This window comes from Hemitrygon akajei, chromosome 7, assembly GCF_048418815.1.
Source record: "Hemitrygon akajei chromosome 7, sHemAka1.3, whole genome shotgun sequence".
Taxonomy (NCBI): domain Eukaryota; kingdom Metazoa; phylum Chordata; class Chondrichthyes; order Myliobatiformes; family Dasyatidae; genus Hemitrygon; species Hemitrygon akajei.
The window spans coordinates 69,306,005-69,324,833 of record NC_133130.1 but is presented as its reverse complement, the minus strand read 5'-3'; positions in this window follow the sequence as shown (position 1 = coordinate 69,324,833).

Genomic DNA, 18,829 nt, shown 5'->3' with positions numbered 1-18,829 from the left:
TAATTTTAATGCTTTTGTATACACCAGATGGCGCTGTGCAGTGCATGGGAAGATGCTAAAAGGGGAGTTGTCAATAATGCAATCACCAAAGCAAAGTTCAGTCAGTGATTCAACTGTCTACTCACTTTTCAACTCCTTTCCATTAACCATCTACTCCAGTGCTCCGTGTAGAAACAATGCCTTTAATTATGACCCAGAATCCCTAAATACTTTGTATTTGGGAAAGGAAGAGAAAGCATATTTATCAAATGTATCAACTGTTCTTTGGAAGAAATTCCATGGCTATTTTTAACAATAGCATCAATTTATTTTGCCACAGCTATAGAAATATCATGTAAAGAATTAACTTAAATAAAGATAAAAGAGAAAGATTAAAATGTCAATATTATAGCATTCATGGGAAAACCATGAATTTGTGAAACTGGTGAAACTGAGGACACTACCATAATGAGAATCGCTGAGATCTGAAAGCCCAGGTAAATTCTGTGCAGTGTGTGATTCATGTTGGATGTCACTGCAGGACTCTGTTCCGAGCACAGGAAGACAGATCTGGCCTTTTGTGCAGAAGCAGTCAATCACAATACAGGAAATTTTACTCAACCATATACAACCTTGAATCAAGGGGAGGACATACCATTTCATGGAATCCAGTCCTGGGAGTTGGCATGGGTAGGACTCTGGTAAGATATTTACCTTTGTGTGGCTCTCTCTTATGACCCTGGCATTACAACCTGGTCACAAATTGTCCTGCTCGCCCAGTTATTGAGAGTATGCACACCCACCTGATTGTGAACCACATTTGAACTTCAGCCCAGTCCTCTTCAACCCACAAACTAAACCATCACCATTTCCCTGTTAAGAGCAGGGCCCCAGCCATACATTATGATCTCTAGTATGCCTAGTAATATCCCATTCCCGATCACTCACTGGAGCCCCTCCACCAAACCCTGCACTGATCTCCAGTCTGAAACACACCCTCAACCTTAAGGTGGGCCCACCATCATACTCATCTCCATCACTAGGATCTTGCTTTGCTCACACTGACCAGATCACTAAGCACAACCTTTTCATCCCATTCACACCGTTTACCAGTCATAAACACTGACCATCACCAGGTCCAATCTATATAAAACAGAATACGTTGGAGAAGAATTAGGCCATTCAGCTCATTGAGTCTGCTCTGCCATTCCATCATGGCTGATTTATTTGAAGAGCCTTCATTTCAAGAGGACTAGAATATAAAAACGAGGATATAATTCTGAGACCTTACATAGCAATGGTGAGGCCTCACTTTGAGAATTGTGAGGTGTTCTGCGTCCCTTATTTCAAAAGGACATGCTGAAACTGGAGAGGGTTCAAAGGAGATTCACAAAAATGATTCCAGGATTGAACAGCTTGTCATATGAAGAGCGTTTGATGGCTCTGGGCCTGTATTCACTAGAATTCAGAAGAATGAGGGATGACCTAATTGAAACTTATCGAATGGTGAAAGGCCTTGATAGAGTGGATGAGGAGAGGATGTTTCCTGTAATGGGACAGTCTAAGAACAGAGGACACAGCCTCAGAATAGAGGGGCATCCTTTTAGACTAGAAATGAAGAGGAATTTCTTTAGCCAGAGAGTGGTGAATCTGTGATATTCATTGCCACAGGCAGCTGTGGAGGCCAAGTCTTAATGTATATTTAAGGCAGAGGTTGATATATTCTTGATAGGTCAGGGCATGAAGGGATATGGGGAGAAGTTGGGAGATTGAGGCTGAGAGGAAAATTGGATCAGCCATGATGAAATGACAGAGCAGGCGATAGGCTAAATGGCCTAATTCTGCTCCTATATCCTATGGTCTTATTATCCCTCTCAACCCCATTCTCCTGCCTTCTGTTCTTAACCTTTGATGCCTTTACTAATCAGGAACCTCTCAACTTCAACTTTAAATATACCCTATGACTTGGCCTATCTATGGCAATGAATTTCACAAATTCACCAGCCTCTTGGATGCCTGATTTGGACTTCCAGTAGTGTCATTAAGAAGGCGACTTGTGCGAGGAGCTCCAATCTAAATCTTCAAATATTCCTGTTTTAGAGTGCTACAGCTGAAATACACAGCTACAGCCATGGACAATGCTGTAAACAACATTGTTTTAATGCTCTTAAGAAAGCCTATTGCTACTCAAAGTTGACGAATCTTGGATGACATTCTCCAGTCGCAAGTGCAGTTCCCCTTCCAGACAGCAGAAGAAAGGATGCCATACTGGATTAAAAATTAGTTCATGGAGATGAGGGTTCCAACTTCCACTACCATCTATTTTGCTGGCAAATTAGAGCCTTTGGAAAATAAAATCGAAGACCTCAGAGTAAGATTGCTGTGCCAGAGGGACATCAGGGACTGTTGTATTTTTTGTTTCGCAGAGACTTGGTATTTCCCGCCATTCCTGACTCTGTGATACAGCTCGCAAGGTTCAGGATTCACCGCTAAGATAGGATTGCTGAGTCTTTCAAAGGCAGAGACAGTGGATTATGGTTTATCATTAAGTTCTCGTGGTGCACAAACATGGTAGTTCTGTCCCAGTCCTGCTCCAATGACCTGGAACATCTAGTGATCAAGTGTCGTCCATTTTACCTGCTTCAGGGGTTTTCAGCCACCATTTTGGTAGCAATGAGCCTCTGTCAAACAGGCTCTAGATGAACTGAGTAACATAATCAATAGGCATGAAACAATGCATCCTGATGCCTGCCACATCATTTTGGGAGATTTTAACCAGACCAGCTTGAAAAAGTCTCTAAATAATATGACTAACATATCACTTGTGGAACCAGAGGAGCCAACACACTGGACCACAGTTATACTACCACCAAAAACACTTACCATGCTATCCCACACCCACACCTTGGGAAGTCTGACCACCACTTCTACTCCCTGAGCATAGGTGAAGACTGAAGACTGCAGCACCAATAGAGAGGACCAATAAAAAAATGGACAAGGGAGGTAGAGGAGCGCTTACAGGATTGCTTTGCATTGATCGACTGGACGTATTCAGGGATTCATCTTCAAGTCTGCATGAGTATGCCACAGTTGCCAAATACTTCATTAAAACTTACGTGGCTGAGTGTGTGCCTACGAGAACATACCGTAATACCCAAATCAGAAGCAGTGGATGATGCAAGGGATTCAAAGTCTGCTGATGGTTGCATCTGTGGCATTCAAGTCTGGTGATCCAGGACTATACAAGAAGGCCAGGTACGGTGGAGCACTATCTCAGGAGCAAAAGAACAATTCTGATTGAGGTTAGAGTTAGAATCGGATGCCTGTCAGCTCTGGCAGGGTTGGCAGGCCATTACTTCCTCCAAAGCGAAACCTAGCATCATGAAAGGCAGCGATGCTTCACTCCCAGACGAGCTTTCACCCCACTCTCCAGTTTTCTGTTGCCAGGACCACTGTCCAGGTACATCATCTGACCATCAGGCTGACCACTGACCCTGTCCATTGCCCTCCAATCGCCAGCCCCTCTGACTGTCGAGATGCATCCCCTTCCCCAAACCGTGTTCCAACAAAACAAAGGAACACATTTTTGCATACCGCAGTCTGAATTGTTTGGAGGGAGAGACAGTTTAAAACCAGCAAGCGGGAACATCAGCAGTCCTGAAGAGATATCGGATTGCACATAATTAGGCAATTGGCCAGGACCAATGAAAGAAAGTTAGGTTTAAGTGAAATGGCCACTGTAGGAGTGGCTATTGTGTGAGTGGGCCAGTGTTAGAGTGCGTGTTGAGTCTTTGGTTCATCAAGGCTTTGGTGAGGAGAGGCTAGGCCATGGGTAGATTTTAAAAAACTATTTATTCATTCTTTATTTCTTATAGCACATTTAGAGCAGAGGGGGAAGTCAGACAGGATGGTGGAATGCTTCTCTTGCAGATGTAGGAAGACAGGGAGGCATCCAGTGTTGCTGATGACCACACCTGCAAGAAGTGCATCCAGCTGCAGCTTCTAACAGACCATGTTAAGGAGTCAGAGTTGGAACTGGATTAACTCTGGATTATTCAGGATACTGAGGGGTTGATAGGACAGGGTATGCAGGGAGGTAGGTAGTTGCACCCAAGTTGCAAGACACAGCTAACTGGGTGACCCCCAGGAGGGAGAAGGGGAATAGGCAGCCAGTGCAGGGTACCCCTGTGGCCGTTCCCCTCATCAACAGCTATACTGCTTTGCATACCGTTGGGGGTGGCCTAGCAGAGGAGAAGCCAAGGCGGTCAGGTCTTTGGCACTGAGTTTGGCTCTGTGGCTTAGAAGCGAAGGCTGGAGAAGAGACGAGCTGTAGTGATAGGGCATTCAATGTTTAGGGGAACAGAAAGGAGGTTTCTGTGGATGAGAATGAGATTCCCAGATGGCTTATTGCTCCTTGGGTGCCAGGGTCAGGGACATCTTGGATCAAGTCCACAGCATTCCTAAGTAGGAAGGTGAGCATCCAGAGGTCATGGTCCACGTCGGTACCAAGACATGGGTGACGAGGTCTTGCAAAGTAAGTTCAGGGAGTTAGATGCTAAAGTAGAGGGCAGGACCTCCAGGGCCATGACCGGATTGCTACTCATGTCACATTCTAGTGAGGTCAGAAATAGGAAGTTCATACAGTTTAACACATGGCTAAGGAATTTGTGTAGGAGGGAGCAGCAGACTGGGCTCTCTTCCAGGGAAGGAAGCACTTATACATAAGAGATGGTTTGCACCTGAACTGGAGGGGGACTAATATCCTAATAGGAAGTTTTGCTAATTCTGCACAGGGATGGGGGGCAGGGTTTAAACTAGAGTTGGAGGTGGATGGGAAGCAGAGCACCAGAGCAGACAGATGAGTGGATGTAGAAAAAGATGTTGTTAAGCCTACACACAAAGTCAGGAATCGAAAGTTTGAACATGGTGGGACTAATGTTCTGAACTATGTATATTTCAATGCAAGGACTATTACAGGAAAGGCACAAGAGCTTAAGGCATGGGTCAGCATGCTGAATTATGACATTGTAGCCATTAGTGAGACTTGGCTGCAGGAGGGGCAGGACTGGCAGCTCAATATTCCGGGGCTCCATTGTTTCAGATGTGATGGAGCAGGAGGGGTTAAAGGGGGAGGGGTGCCATTACTAGTTGAGGAAAATGTCACAGCAGTGCTCAGTCACATCAGACAAGACAGCTTATCAATGAGGTTTTGTGTGTAGAACTGAGGAATGACCACGTTAATGGGATTATATTACAGACCAACCAAAGGCCCATGGGATTTAGAGAAGCAAATTTGTAGAGAGATCACAGACTATTGCAAGAAACATAAGGTTGTGATATTAGGTGATTTTAACTTTCCACATATTGACTCCTATACCGTAAAAGGGCTAAATGGGAAAGAGTTTCAGAATGTTTCCTTAATCAGTGCACAGAAGTTCCAACTAGAGAGGGTGCAATACAGGAGTTCACGTAGGGGAACATTTTACATTTAGTGATCATAATGTCATTAGTTTCAAGGTAATTATGGAAAATGATAGGTCTGATCCTTGGGTTGAGATTCTAAATTGGAGAAAGGCCAATTTTGATGCTATCAGAAGGAATCTGGCAAGTGTGGACTGGAACAGGTTGTTTTCTGGTCAATGTGCACTTGGTAAGAGAGCTCAAGTTAAAAGGACCACGAAGGAAAAGTAATCATAATATGATTGAACTCACTCTGAAAACTGAGAACGAGAAGCAAAGTCAGATGTGTCAGTATTACAATAGAGTAAAGGGAATTACAGATGCACAAGAGAGGAGTTGGACAAAATTGCATAGAAAAGAACACTGGCAGGGATGATGGCAGAGCAGCAATTGCTGGAATTTCTGGAAGCAATTCAGAAAGCACAGGATACATACATCCCAAAGAGGAAGAAGTATTCTAAAGGCAAAGTGACACAACTGTGGCTAACAAGAGAAGACAAAGCCAACATAAAAGCCAAAGAGAGGGCATATAATAGAACAGAAATTAGAGGGAAGTTAAAGAATTGAGAAGCTTTTAAAAACCAACAGAAGGCTATGAAAAAAAATCATTAAGAAGGAAAAGATAGAATATAAAAGTAAGCTAACCAATAATATTAAAAAGGATACAAGAAGTTTCTTCAGATACATAAAGTGTAACAGAGAGGTGATGGTGGATATCGATCCACAGGAAAACAATGCTGGAGAGGTAGTAATGGGGACAAGGAGATGATCGGTGAGCAGAATAAGTATTTTGTATCAGCCTTCACTGTTGTAGACACTAGCAATATAGTGAAAGTTCCAGAATGTTGGGGGTCAGAAGTGTGTGAAGTTGCCATTACAAAGGAGTAAGTTCTAGGTAAGCTGAAAAGTCTGAAGATAGATAAATCACCTGGACCAGGTGGTGTCAACTGCAGGGTTCTGAAGGAGGTGGGTGAAGAGATTGTGGAATCATTAGTAATGATCTTTCAAGGATTACTAGATTCTGGAATGGTTCTGGAAGACTAGAAAATTGCAAATGTCATTCCACTCTTCAAGAAGGCAGAGAGGCAGAAGAAAGGAAATTATAGGCCAATTAGTCTGACTTCAGTGGTTGGGAAGATGTTGGAGTCGATTGTTAAGGATGTGGTTTTGGGGTACTTGGAGGCACATGGTAAAATAGGCTGAAGTCAGCATGGTTTCCTCAAGGGAAAATCTTGCCTGACAAATCTGTTGGAATTCTTTGAAGAACTAACAAGCAGGATAGACAAAGGAGAATCAGTTGATGCTATGTTCTTGGATTTTCAGAAGGCCTTTGACAAGGTGCCACACTTGAGGCTACTTAACAAGCTAAGAGCCCATGGCAATATAGGAAAGATACTAGCATAGATAAAACAGTAGTTCATTGACCGGAGGCAAAGAGTGGGATAAAAGAGGCCTTTTCAGGTTGGCTGACGGTGACTTGTGGTGCTCCACAGGGTTTTGTGTTGGGACCGACTCTTTTTACATTATATGTCAATGACTTTGATGATGGAATTGATGGCTTCATTGCAAAGTTTGCAGATGATACAGAGATAGATGGAGGGGCAGATAGTTTTGATAGATTAGAGAGGCTACAGCAGGACTTAGGCAGATTAGGATAATGTAATATGGAGAGCATACAGATTGAATCCTCTGTATTCACTAAAATTCAGAGGAATGAGGGGTGACCAAATTGAAACCTATCAAAACTGTTGCACTTCACTAGAGGTGGTGTCCAGAACGGAGTTGGAGCTGCCCTCCCAGAGTTTCACTCAGCAGAAGACAAGCTCTGTTGTGGTCTATTGCAGATTTTTTAGTGGCACTCAATGAGCTCGGGCCTCAAGCAGCAAGGTTGCTTGCTTTTCAGTCGGCGGAGGAGAGGCGTAGTGCAGTTGTGGTGACTGAAGATTTAAAATGGACTATATTTGTTTGTCTGTGTTTTTACTAATCTGTATGTGCATGTATCTGTGAGGACTGGTCCTCAAAGCCGCTGATTTGGCCAGTGGGAACTGAGGGCTGGGCCTCAATGTCCTGGTGTTACTTAATGGGTGTTGAGATTCTTTTTGTGATCTGGTGTGTGTTTATTGTGTGTGACAATTGGTACTGTGTCTTTACATCTTGACCCTATAGTAATGCTGTCTCATTTGGCTGGATTCATGAGTATTCATGTATGGCTAAATCACAGTTCATCTTGAATTGAATTGAAAATGGTGAAACATCTTGATAAAGTCGATGTGGAGAGGATGTTTCCTATGATGGGAAAGTCTAGGACCAGAGGGTGCAGCCTCAGAATAGAGGGGCGTTCTTTTAGAACAGAGTTGCCAAGGAATTTCTTTAGCCAGAGAGTGGTGAATCTGTGGAATTTACTGCCACAGGCAGCTGTGGAGGCCAAGTCTGTACAAATATTTAAGGCAGAGGTTGATAGATTTTTGATTGGTCAAGGCAAGAGGGGATACAGGGAGGCAGGAGATTGGGGCTGAGACGAACAAAGGATCAGCCATGATGAAATGGCGGAGCAGACTCGATGGGCCAAATGGCCTAATTATGTCTCCTACATCTTATGATCTTATGTAAGTGGGAGGCCTTCAAAAGTGAAATTTTGAGAATATACAGTTTGTATGCTCCTATCAGAAAAAAGGCAAGGGTAACAGGCTTAGGAAACCTTGGTTTTTGAGAGATATTAAGGCCCTAGTTAAGAAAAAGAATGTGGTACGTAGCAGGTATAGGTGGGAGGAACAAATGAGGTGCTTGAGGAGTATAAGAAATGCAAGAGAACACAAGGAGGAGATAGGGAGGGCTAAAAGAACACATCGGGTTGCTCTAGCTGACAAGGTGAAATAGAATCCTAAGGGCTTCTACAGATATAATCAGAGCAAAAGAATAGAAAGGCACAAATTTGGTCTTCTGGAAGATCAGCATGCTAACCTATGCGTGGAGCCATATGAAATGAAATGAAGGAGGTCTTATGCATTTTATGCATCTGTATTTACTTGGGATATGGACACAGTCTATAGATGTGAGGCAATATAGCAGTGAGGCCGGATTCAGAACCATTTATTATCACCAACATGTGTTGTGAAATTTGTTAACTTGGCAGTAGCCATTCAATGCAACACATAATATCGAAGGAAAAAAATAATACAGTAAATAAATCAATTCCGGTGTGTGTATATTGAATAGATTAAAAATCGTGCAAAAACAGAAACAATACATATTTAAAAAGTGAGGTAGTGTTCACGGGTTCAATGTCCATTTAGTAATCAGATGGCAGAGGGGAAGAAGCTGTTCCTGAATTGCTGAGTGTGTGCCTTCAGGCTTCTGTACCTCTTACCTAAGAAAAGGGCAAGTCCTGGGTGTTGAGGGTCCTTAATAATGGACGCTGCCTTTCTGAGACACTGCTCTTTGAAGATGTCCTGGGTACTTTGTAGGCTACTACCCAAGATGGAGGCAACTAAATTTATGACGCTTTGCAGCTTCTTTCAGTCCTGTGCAGTAGCCCCCCCCCCCGCCCCCCGCAATGCCTTGGAACCCCTACAGATTCTAGAAGAGGAGGTGCTTGCTGACATGAGGCAAATCAGAGTGGATAAGTTCCCAGGGTCTGACAAGGTGTTCCCTTGGACCCTGTGGGAGGCAAGTACAGAAACAGCAGGGGCCCTAGCAGAGACATTTAAAACACAGGTGAGGAGCTGGAAAATTGGACATTCACTAATGTTATTCCACTGTTTAAAAAACACTCTAAAAATAAACCAGGAAATTATAGGCTGATGAGCCTGACATCAGCAGAGGGAAAGTTATTGGAGGTATTCTAAGGGACTGGATATACAAGTACTTGGATAGACTGGGACTGATTCAGGATAGCCAACATGGCTTTGTGTGTAGTTATTCATGTTTAACCAATTTTATAGAGTTTTTGAGGAAGTTATCAGGAAAGTTGATGAAGGTAAGAGAGTGGACCTTGTCTACATGGACGTCAGCAAGGCCTTTGACACGTTCTCGCATGGGAGGTTGATTAAGAAGGTTCAGTTGCTTGGCATTCAGGATGAGGTAGTAAATTGGATTGGACATCAGCTTTGTGGGAGAAGCCAGAGAGTGGTCGTAGATGGTTGTCTCTGACTGGAGACCAGTGATTAGTTGTGTGCCGAAGGATTGGTGCTTGGTCCGTTGTTGTTTATCATCTGTATCAATGAACATAGTAAACTGGATCAGCAAATTTGTGGATGACACCAAGATTGGGGGTGTAGTGGACAGCGAGGAAAACTGTCAAAGCTTGCAGCAGGATCTGGACCAACTGGAAAAATGGGTGGAAAAATAGCACCTGGAGTATAATGCACTGAAGTGTGAGGAGTTACACTTTGGGAGGGTCAACCAGGGTAGGTCTGACACGGTCAGCAAAAGAGCAATGAGGAGTGCAGTAGAACAGAGGGATCTGGGAATACAGATTCATAGTTCCTTGAAAACCGTGTCACAGGAATGTTTTTGGCACATTGGCCTTCATAAATCAATGTATATAGGAGATGGGATGTTATGTTGAATTGTACAAGATGTTGGTGAGGCCTATTTGGAGTATTGTGTTCAGTTTTGGTCACCCACCTACAGGAAAGAGGTCAATAAGATTGAAAGCGTGCAGAGGAATTTTACAGGATGTTGCTGGGACTTGAGGAACTGAATTATAGGAAAAAGTTGAATAGGTTTGGACTTTATTCTGTAGAACATAGAAGATTGATGTGAGATTTGGTAGAATTATACAAAATTTGAGGGGTATGGATATGGTAAACACAAGCAAGCTTTTTCCACAGAGGTTGGGTGAGACTAGTACTAGAGGTCATGGGTTAAGTGTGAAAGGTGAAACATTTAAGGGGAACACGAGGAGAAACTTCTTCACTCAGAGAGTGGTGAGAATGTGGAATGAACTTCCAGTAAAAGTCATGGACACAAGGTTAATTTCAATATTGAAGAGAAATTTGGATGGCAGGGGATGGCAGGAGTATGGAGGCTATGGTCTGGGTGCAGGTCAATGGGATTAGGCAGATTATTGGTTCAGCACGCACAGGCTGTACTCAAGGACCTGCTTCTGTGCTGTAGTGTTCATTGACTATGACTAATAGAATTTAGAAATATAGGAAACCTACAGCACAATACAAACCCACGCAACCAACGTGTGAAAAAGAACAAGTCATGCAAACAATAAATAAAAGCAAACTAACAATCTACATAATATGAGCTGCAGAGTGCTGATGGGTGCAGGCTGTGTAACAGTTTCCTGCTCAGAGCAATGGTTGGTCCATGCAGTTGTACATCAGAGAGAATATTGCAATACAACACACACACACATACACAAAATCAGGCGTCCAACCCCTCAACCCCCATCATAAACCTGACCAGAACCGCATTACAAGTCAATCACTGGCTCCCTCTCTTGTGTCTCACATCACAAGCCCAATGTCAGGGGTAAGTGTTTTTTTTTATGCAGAGAGTGGTGAGTGTGTGGAATGGGATGCCAGCGATGGTGGTGGAGGCAGATACGATAGGGTCTTTGAGGAGACTCCTGGACAGGTACATGGAGCTCAGAAAGATAGAGGGCTATGGGTAATTTCTAAGGTAAGGACATGTTCGGCACCTGTATTGTGCTGCAGGTTTTCTATGTTTCTACAAGAGACTGCAGATGCTGGAACATGGAGCACAAAAACAACAAGCAGCCAAAATAACTCAGAGGTCCAGACATCATCTATAGAGGCAAAGGGATAGTCGATGTTATAGTCTGAGATTAGGACTGAGAGTCTAAAGGGGTGATAAGTGGTGATCTAGGGGGTTTGGGGAAGGGTGAGGCAGGTGCTGACTAATGATAGGTGGATCCAGATGAGGAGAGTTTGATAGGCAGATGGACCCAGGTGGGAGTGGGCAGGGTGGACATAATGTCCAAGGTTGGAAGGTGATTGGTAGAGGCCATAAAGGGCTGCAGATATAGAATCTGACCAAAAACAGGTGATGAGTGGAACCAGATGGTAGGCACATTGGAACAATGGCAGGGTGTTCGGGAATGAATGGGGTGTGGGGGAGTGGGAGAGTGGGGGAGCAGGGGAGTAAAGAAGTAAAGAAACTATGTAACAGGGTGTGTACGAGGTCCTGGGTGGATCAGAGAAGAGGGGTGACTAGAGTGCAAGTGGGTTACCTGAAATTCAGGAATTGAAAGTGGATTCCATCAGGTTGTTGCCTACCCGGGCAGAATCTGAGCTGCTGCTCTGCTTTGTGAGCTTGGTTTCACCCTGGCAGTGGAGGAGAACGAGGAAGGGAAGGTCAGTGTGGGAATGAGAGGAGGAGTTGGAATGGCAGGCAGCTGGGAGCTCAGGATGGCCACTGTAAATGGAACACAAGTGCCCTGTGAACGGGTGACTTGGTCTTGCTAATGTCATGGAGATATCTTTGAGAGCACTGAATGCAGTTGACAAGGTTGAGGGAAATGTGTGTGGATCTCTGCCTCACCCGCGTCTCTGGCCCAGGCAGTGAGGGAGGAGGTGTAGGAACAAGAGATGCATCTTCTGCCATTGCAGGGGAAGGGACGGGTAGGTGGAGAGGAATATGTGGACCACAGCATCATGGAGAGAGTGGTTCCTGTTGAAGGCAGGTAGGCACGGGGAAGGAAAGATGTGGCTGGAAGTAGAATCAAGGTGCAGCTGGTAGAAATGATGAAGAATGATGTTCTGGAGTTAGAGGCTGGTCAGCTGAAAAGTAGGACCAAGGGAACTATTGTTGTTCTATCTGAAGGGAGGAAGTCTGGAAAATGGATACAGGTGAAGCATCACAAGACTGATACTAATTTAAAAGCATTTATATCGGATGTGAACTTCAATAGAGAGATTATCAGTTGATTTCATTTGGCAGTCTGGTAGATTTAGTGCCAGTATTCCTGATACCATGACACCATTTTGGGCTGATAATAATTTAACTGAGTGAATTTAACTTTTGGGAACTGAAGTCAGAAATGTGAATCATTAATCCTGGTCCCTGATTGCACTTCCAATAGCATAATCACTATGCTACCATTCCCCTTAAATCCTGAACAAAGATAATGGAGTAGAAATTAGTCTGGCTGCTAGTGCTGAAAGAATGATTTTTTTCCCCCTCAGTGCTAAGCAATCCAATCTTGTTAGTGACCATTTCCAAGCGAATTCATGCAAATTGCGAAATTGGACCAGGCAGCTCCAGTCACGATCCATGTCAACACATCCACCATTTCCCCAGCACCAGGCACACACCTAATGATATCAATTATCTGCAAAGCACATTTCAACACCATGTGACATAAATTGGAGCTCCCAGCTCCAGGAAACGACTGTCATTGAACTGTCATCAAATAACAAGGAGTGCAATGCACTGTGATCTTCATTTAGACATCATTTAAAGTGCCTCTCTGCTGACATCAGAGCAGTTTGTAAGGCAGCTCCAGACCTGATTGTAGGCTGGAGAAACTTAAAAGTCCACAGAATGTGTTCACACCAACACAAAATGGTTGTTGAGAAATTAAACTTCAGAGGAAATTGTGAATGCCTCAATTGGCATAATGGAAAATGAGACTGCTGATGGAAAGTGTTGGGCGTTAACTGCAGGCAATCCAGACAGTGTTGGGGAATCTGACGGCCAGAGACACAATAAAGCACGAGTGGGAAGACTTCATCCACTGAGAGTTTTCAGAGACATAAGATCTTATTTTAACCTCTCCAAAGAGCATTGTTGATGCAATCTCAGACTATTAAAGGCTGTAATTACTGTGACACACACATTCTGTGGGAAGACCTTCAGACGTGTTCTCAAGCCTGAGCTGCTTTCACTCTTAAGGTTATGAACATAGAACATAGTAACAGCACAGACCCTTCAGCCCCCGATGTTGTACTGACCCTCTAACTTATGTTAATTCTCAAATTCCCGGTCTTGGAGTCATTCCAGACGACCGCCACTCCCCTCTGCCTCATCTCAGAGTTGGTACTGTTATGCCGTTGGCCCCCTCCTTTGTGAAAATCGCAAGAACTCTAGTTAAGGGGGGTTAACTGACCCAAGAGAGAGAGACGTGCGAAAGACCACGTTCTCCCAAGAAGCAGAATAAAAGTGACTTTGACTATTGTCTCATGGAGACCACCTGAAAAGCCCTCGGGCAAAGTGGGCTGGTTGAGAGAGAGATCGCATTACCTGCAACTTGATTGACACCTGCGATCCCGTGAAGAAGTATAAAGGCGGGTCTGAGGGGAGGACCCTCAGATGCACCAAGGAAACACACGAAGGAGAAACGCTAGAAATCCTGCGACAGCGTTTTAATAGCTACAGCCGGTGGTGGGGTTCGTGTGCGTCCTTCCCTTGCCTGGGATTGGCGACTTCACCACGGAAGACGGCCTAGCTACAGGGGAAGCCACAGATGAGAGTCCATTCCCCCAACGAGACTTCCGACTACCTCCTACAGGTTGGAAAACCTGTCGGGTAAATGCTTCATGTTCTCTGTCTTTCTAACTAAAAGTGCACCAACGCGACACATCCGCCGACAACTAAGTGAAACTGCCGTGATCTAAAAGACTTTTAGATCATCCAGTGAACGATATAAAATCTACATTACCCCTAGACGACGATCGAGCTTGTGTTTTGAATGATTATTATTACACCGGTGTTTTAGATTGAGTTTTGATGATCTGAATGTTTTGTATTAACCATACGTTTGTGCCCTTGTTGAATAAAACGGTTGAAAATAGTAGCATCCGACTCAGCTGATCCATCTATCTTTGTTGGTAAGTTACCTGGTTACGGGGTTTTCGTAACAGTACACACTGTGCCATTGGAGGCCACCCAGGATTAGGCATGATGGCATGACATTGTGTACTTCGAGTAACACATGGCATTACTTACACAGAGATTGCTGACATCCCCAAGGTCAAGGCTGTCATCATTGTACCAAATGTCCCACGAGCGCTTCTAAAGCTCCTCTGTTCCTTCGACACTTAGGCAGCTGTTACTTGTGGCAAGAACTTTCTCATGCCAATGTCATGTTTCCTGGGAGCTCACATAATCCCATTATTCTTTGCCAAAGAGCACTGAAATGAGGGATGCATCTTTGGAGGCAAGAGCTACCTACTGCTGTTAATACCTCTAACCCTTATATGCATTCCCACCACTCACACAGTGATAGAATTACACAGCACAGAAACAGGCCCTCTGGCCCAAATGGTCCATGAAACCAAGAGACCCTTCGAGGCTCATTTCATTTGCCAGTGTTTGGACCTTAACCTTCTAAATCTTAGTATTTCATGAACCTGCCCAACTGTCTTTTAAAGTTGTTATTGTACCTGGTTCAATCACTTCCTCGAGCAGCTTATTCCACACACTATAGATACATACACAAGGTTGTCATAGCCGGAGTGGTGGTGGGGATAAGCTCCCAGTACCTATAAAGTGCTCCAAATGATGTGTGACTCTAAAAGCTTCTGACAACCAAGCCCAACTCTTGGCCTTCACATGTGGCTTAGCTGCTAGGCCTGGCAGTACTGTTTCTACCGACAAGAGAAGGGGCAAAGGTGGGCCACTGGCACCTCAAAACCAGTTGCTTCAGCAAGGTGGGGCTCGTCAGCCTTGGATGGCAGCCAGCCTAGAAGAAAGAAAACTCCGATTTTAAACCTCCTCTGCCATACAGCCATACCCTCCCATGGGAAAGGCTTCGGGAGTAAACTCCGAGGAAGAAATCTGGAGCTGGGGTCCCTAAGGCAGTTTTGATGTTCTTTACAACTTCACTCTGGCAACCTCTGTGATGACACTGGTGCCAAGCTGTATCGATGCTCGCCCTTCCGTTGGACGACATCAGTGATGTGGAGAGGGGGAGCCCACTGCATGGGCAGCAGCTGGTTCTTCAAGAGGCTTATGCCCTGAAGAGGACACAGTCCACAAGAGGTGCAAACCCATGATCCCCTGGGATCAACAGCTGCCTACTACTAGATACATACCATTTATCCTGTCTATACCCCTCATGATTTCTTACACCTCTATTAGATCATCTCTCAGTCTCCTATGCTCCAAGGAATAAAGTTTTACCCTGTCCACCCTCCCCCAACTACTCTCAAATCCTGGCAACATCCTTGTAAATAATTTCTCCACTCTTTCTAGGTTAATAATGTCTTTCCTATTATTGAGTGACCAAAACAGAACACAGTACTCTTAGGGTGGCCTCACCAGCATCCTGTGTAACTGCAGCATAACCTCCACTGCAATCAGAGTCAGATTTAATAACGCTGGTGAATGTTGCGAAATTCGTTAATTTAATGGCAGCAGTACAACAAAATCCATGATAAATAAATATAGACAGAATAAAACTGAATTACAGTAAGCATATATGTGTGATGAGAATGCCATCTGGCTGCTGAAGACGTGGTTCCTTTGGTCCCAGAGGGTGGGTGATGGTGGAGAATTCACTGCAGCTTATGCCAAATTGATGTTCAGACATGATTGTTGTTTTCTGAATGCTGCATAACTTGGTTAGAACCGGGCACAAACAGTGTCTGTGGAAAATTAGCCAGGAGACCAGGGGCATGAGATTCAAGAGATGCAAGATGACGACCTGCAATAGCAAGACTCTAAGAAAGAAATCCCATTGGAAACTCATGAGCTGCATTATCACTCCCGGAAGAGCAGGGAGGCAATGCCGGGATGTGCTCCTCCAGATTTCTGTTGGATTAAGAACTAAGTGTCATTTTTCTTATAGTTTAACCATCTTTATGTTTGCTTATATGTTTGTATAATCACCTGCTTGCAAACGCTTGGCTGATTTTCAGTAATTTCTTTGTCTGCAACTTGGTCTCACAATAAAGTGAACTGTCTCATTGGCTGTACACGTGAAAAGAATTTTCTTATCTATCTAGTTTGAACTCATTTTCAGTATAAATTTGACCATGAGCTGGTTTTGTTTTCTTTGTCTTCTTACTTAGTTTTTATTTACAGTAGAGTGAGTTGGTTACTGTTCTTTTTTTTATTATGAACACCTTATAAAAGGCTGTTACCTCAAGATTTATATCTCATTCTTTGAGACGGAGTAGATAAAGTCAGATATATCAGTATTACAGTAGAATAAAGGGAATTACAGAGGCAGGAGAGAGGAGCTGGCCAAAGTTGATTGGAAGGGGACACCAGCAAGAATGATGGCAGAACAGCAATGGCTGGAGTTTATGGGTACAAATCTGACGCTATTGGATAGATACAATCCAAAGGTGAAAAAGTATTCTAAAGCAAGGATGAAGTAACTGTGGCTGACAATGGAATACAAAAGGAAAAGAGAGGGCATATAATATAGCAAAAACTAGTGGGAAGTTAGAGGATTGGGAAGCTTTTATAAACCAACAGAGGACAACTAAAAACACCACTAGGGGAGAAAAGATGAAGGTAAGTTAGCCAATAATATAAAAAAGAATATCAAATGTTTATTTAAGATGTATAAAGAGTAAAAGAGAGGTGAGAGTGGACATCAGACAACTGGAAAATGACACTGGGGAGGTAGTAATGAGGGACAAAGAACTGGAAGACAAACTTTCAAGTATTTTGCATCAGTCTTCACTGTGGATGACACGAGCTATATGCCAGGAATTTGAGATTGTCAGGGGGTAGAAGTGAGCTTAATTGCTATTACCAAGGAGAAGGTGCTTGGGAAGCTGAAAAGTCTGAAGATAGATATGCCACCTGACTCAGGTGGACTACATCCTGGGGTTCTGAAAGAGGTAGCTGAAGAGACTGTAGAGGCATTAGAAGCATTTTTCAAGAATCACTAGATTCTGGAATCGTTCCGGACAACTGGAAAACTGCAAATATCACTCCACTCTTTAAGAAGACTGGGAGACAGAAGAAAGGAAATAGGTCAGTTAACCTGACTTCAGTGATTGTGAAAACGTTGCAGTCCATTGTTAAGGATGAGTTTTGGGGTACTTGGAGGCACATGATAAAATAGGCCTAAATCAGTATGGTCTCCTTAAAGGGAAATCTTGCCTGACAAATCAGTTGGAATTCTTTGAGGAAATAACAGGCAGGATAGACAAAGAAGAGTCAGTGTATGTTGTTTACTTTGATTTTCAGAAGGACCATGGTACCAAACATGAGGCTGCTTAACAAGGTAAGAACCCATGGTATTACAGAAAAGACATTAGCATTGATAGAAGATTGGCTGACGGGAAGGAGGCAAAGAGTGGGCATAAAGGGGGCCTATTCTGGTTGACTGCTGGTGACGGGTGATGATCTGCAGGGGTTGGGGCTGCCACTGCTCCATTTCATGTTGTATGTCAATGTTTCAGGTGATTGAATTGATGGCTTTTTGGCCAAGTCTGTGGATAGGTGGAGAGGCAGATAGTGTGAAGAAGAAGGTATTCTGCAGAAGGACTTAGACAGATGAGGACAATGGGCAAGAAAGTGGCAGAAGGGATATAGTGTAGGGAAGTGTATGCTCATGCACGTTGGCAAAAGGAAAAAAGGCAGAGACTATTTTCTAAATGTGGATAAAATTCAAAAATCAGAGGTGCAAAGGGACTTGGGAGTCCTTCTGCAGGATTCTCTAAAGGTTAACTTGCAGGCTGAGTTGGTGGTAAGGAAGGCAATGTTAGCATTCATTTCAAAAGGAGTAGAATACAAGAGCAAAGCGAAGCGAAGAAACAAATATCACTGTGATGATTGTACGCTCTAGTATCAATTGTTTGGTGACGATGAAGTATTTGTATCGTATTTTGTAATACTGTGAATTTATAAGGTATTGGTTAGACTGCACTTGGTGTATTGTGAGCAGTTTTGCACTCCTACCTGGAGAGGGTCCAGAGGAGATCCCTGAGAATGATTCCAAGAATTAAAGGGTTAACATATGAGGAGAATTTCATGGTTCTGGGCCTATACTTGCGGAAGTTTAGTAGGGTAAACAGCTTTAAGTTTCTTGGCATCCACATCACCGAGGGCCTCATGTAGTTTGTACACACCAGCTGTGTGGTGAAAAAGGCATAACAGCACCTCTTTCACCTCAGACAGTTAAAGAAGTTTGGTGTGGGCCCCCAAATCCCAAGAACTTCCTACAGGAGCACAACTGAGAGCATCCTGACCGGCTGCATCACTGCCTGGTATGGAAACTGTACCTCCCTTAATCTCAGGATTCTGCAGAGAGTGGTGCGGACAGCCCAGTGCATCTGTAGTTGTGAACTTTCCATGATTCAGGACACTTACAAAGACAGGTGTGAGAAAAGAACCCAAAGGATCATTGCAGACCCGTCACCCCAACCACAATCTGTTCCAGCAGCTACCATCTGGGTAACGGTACCGCAGCATAAAAGCCAGGACCAAAAGGCTCCAGGACAGCTTCTTCCAC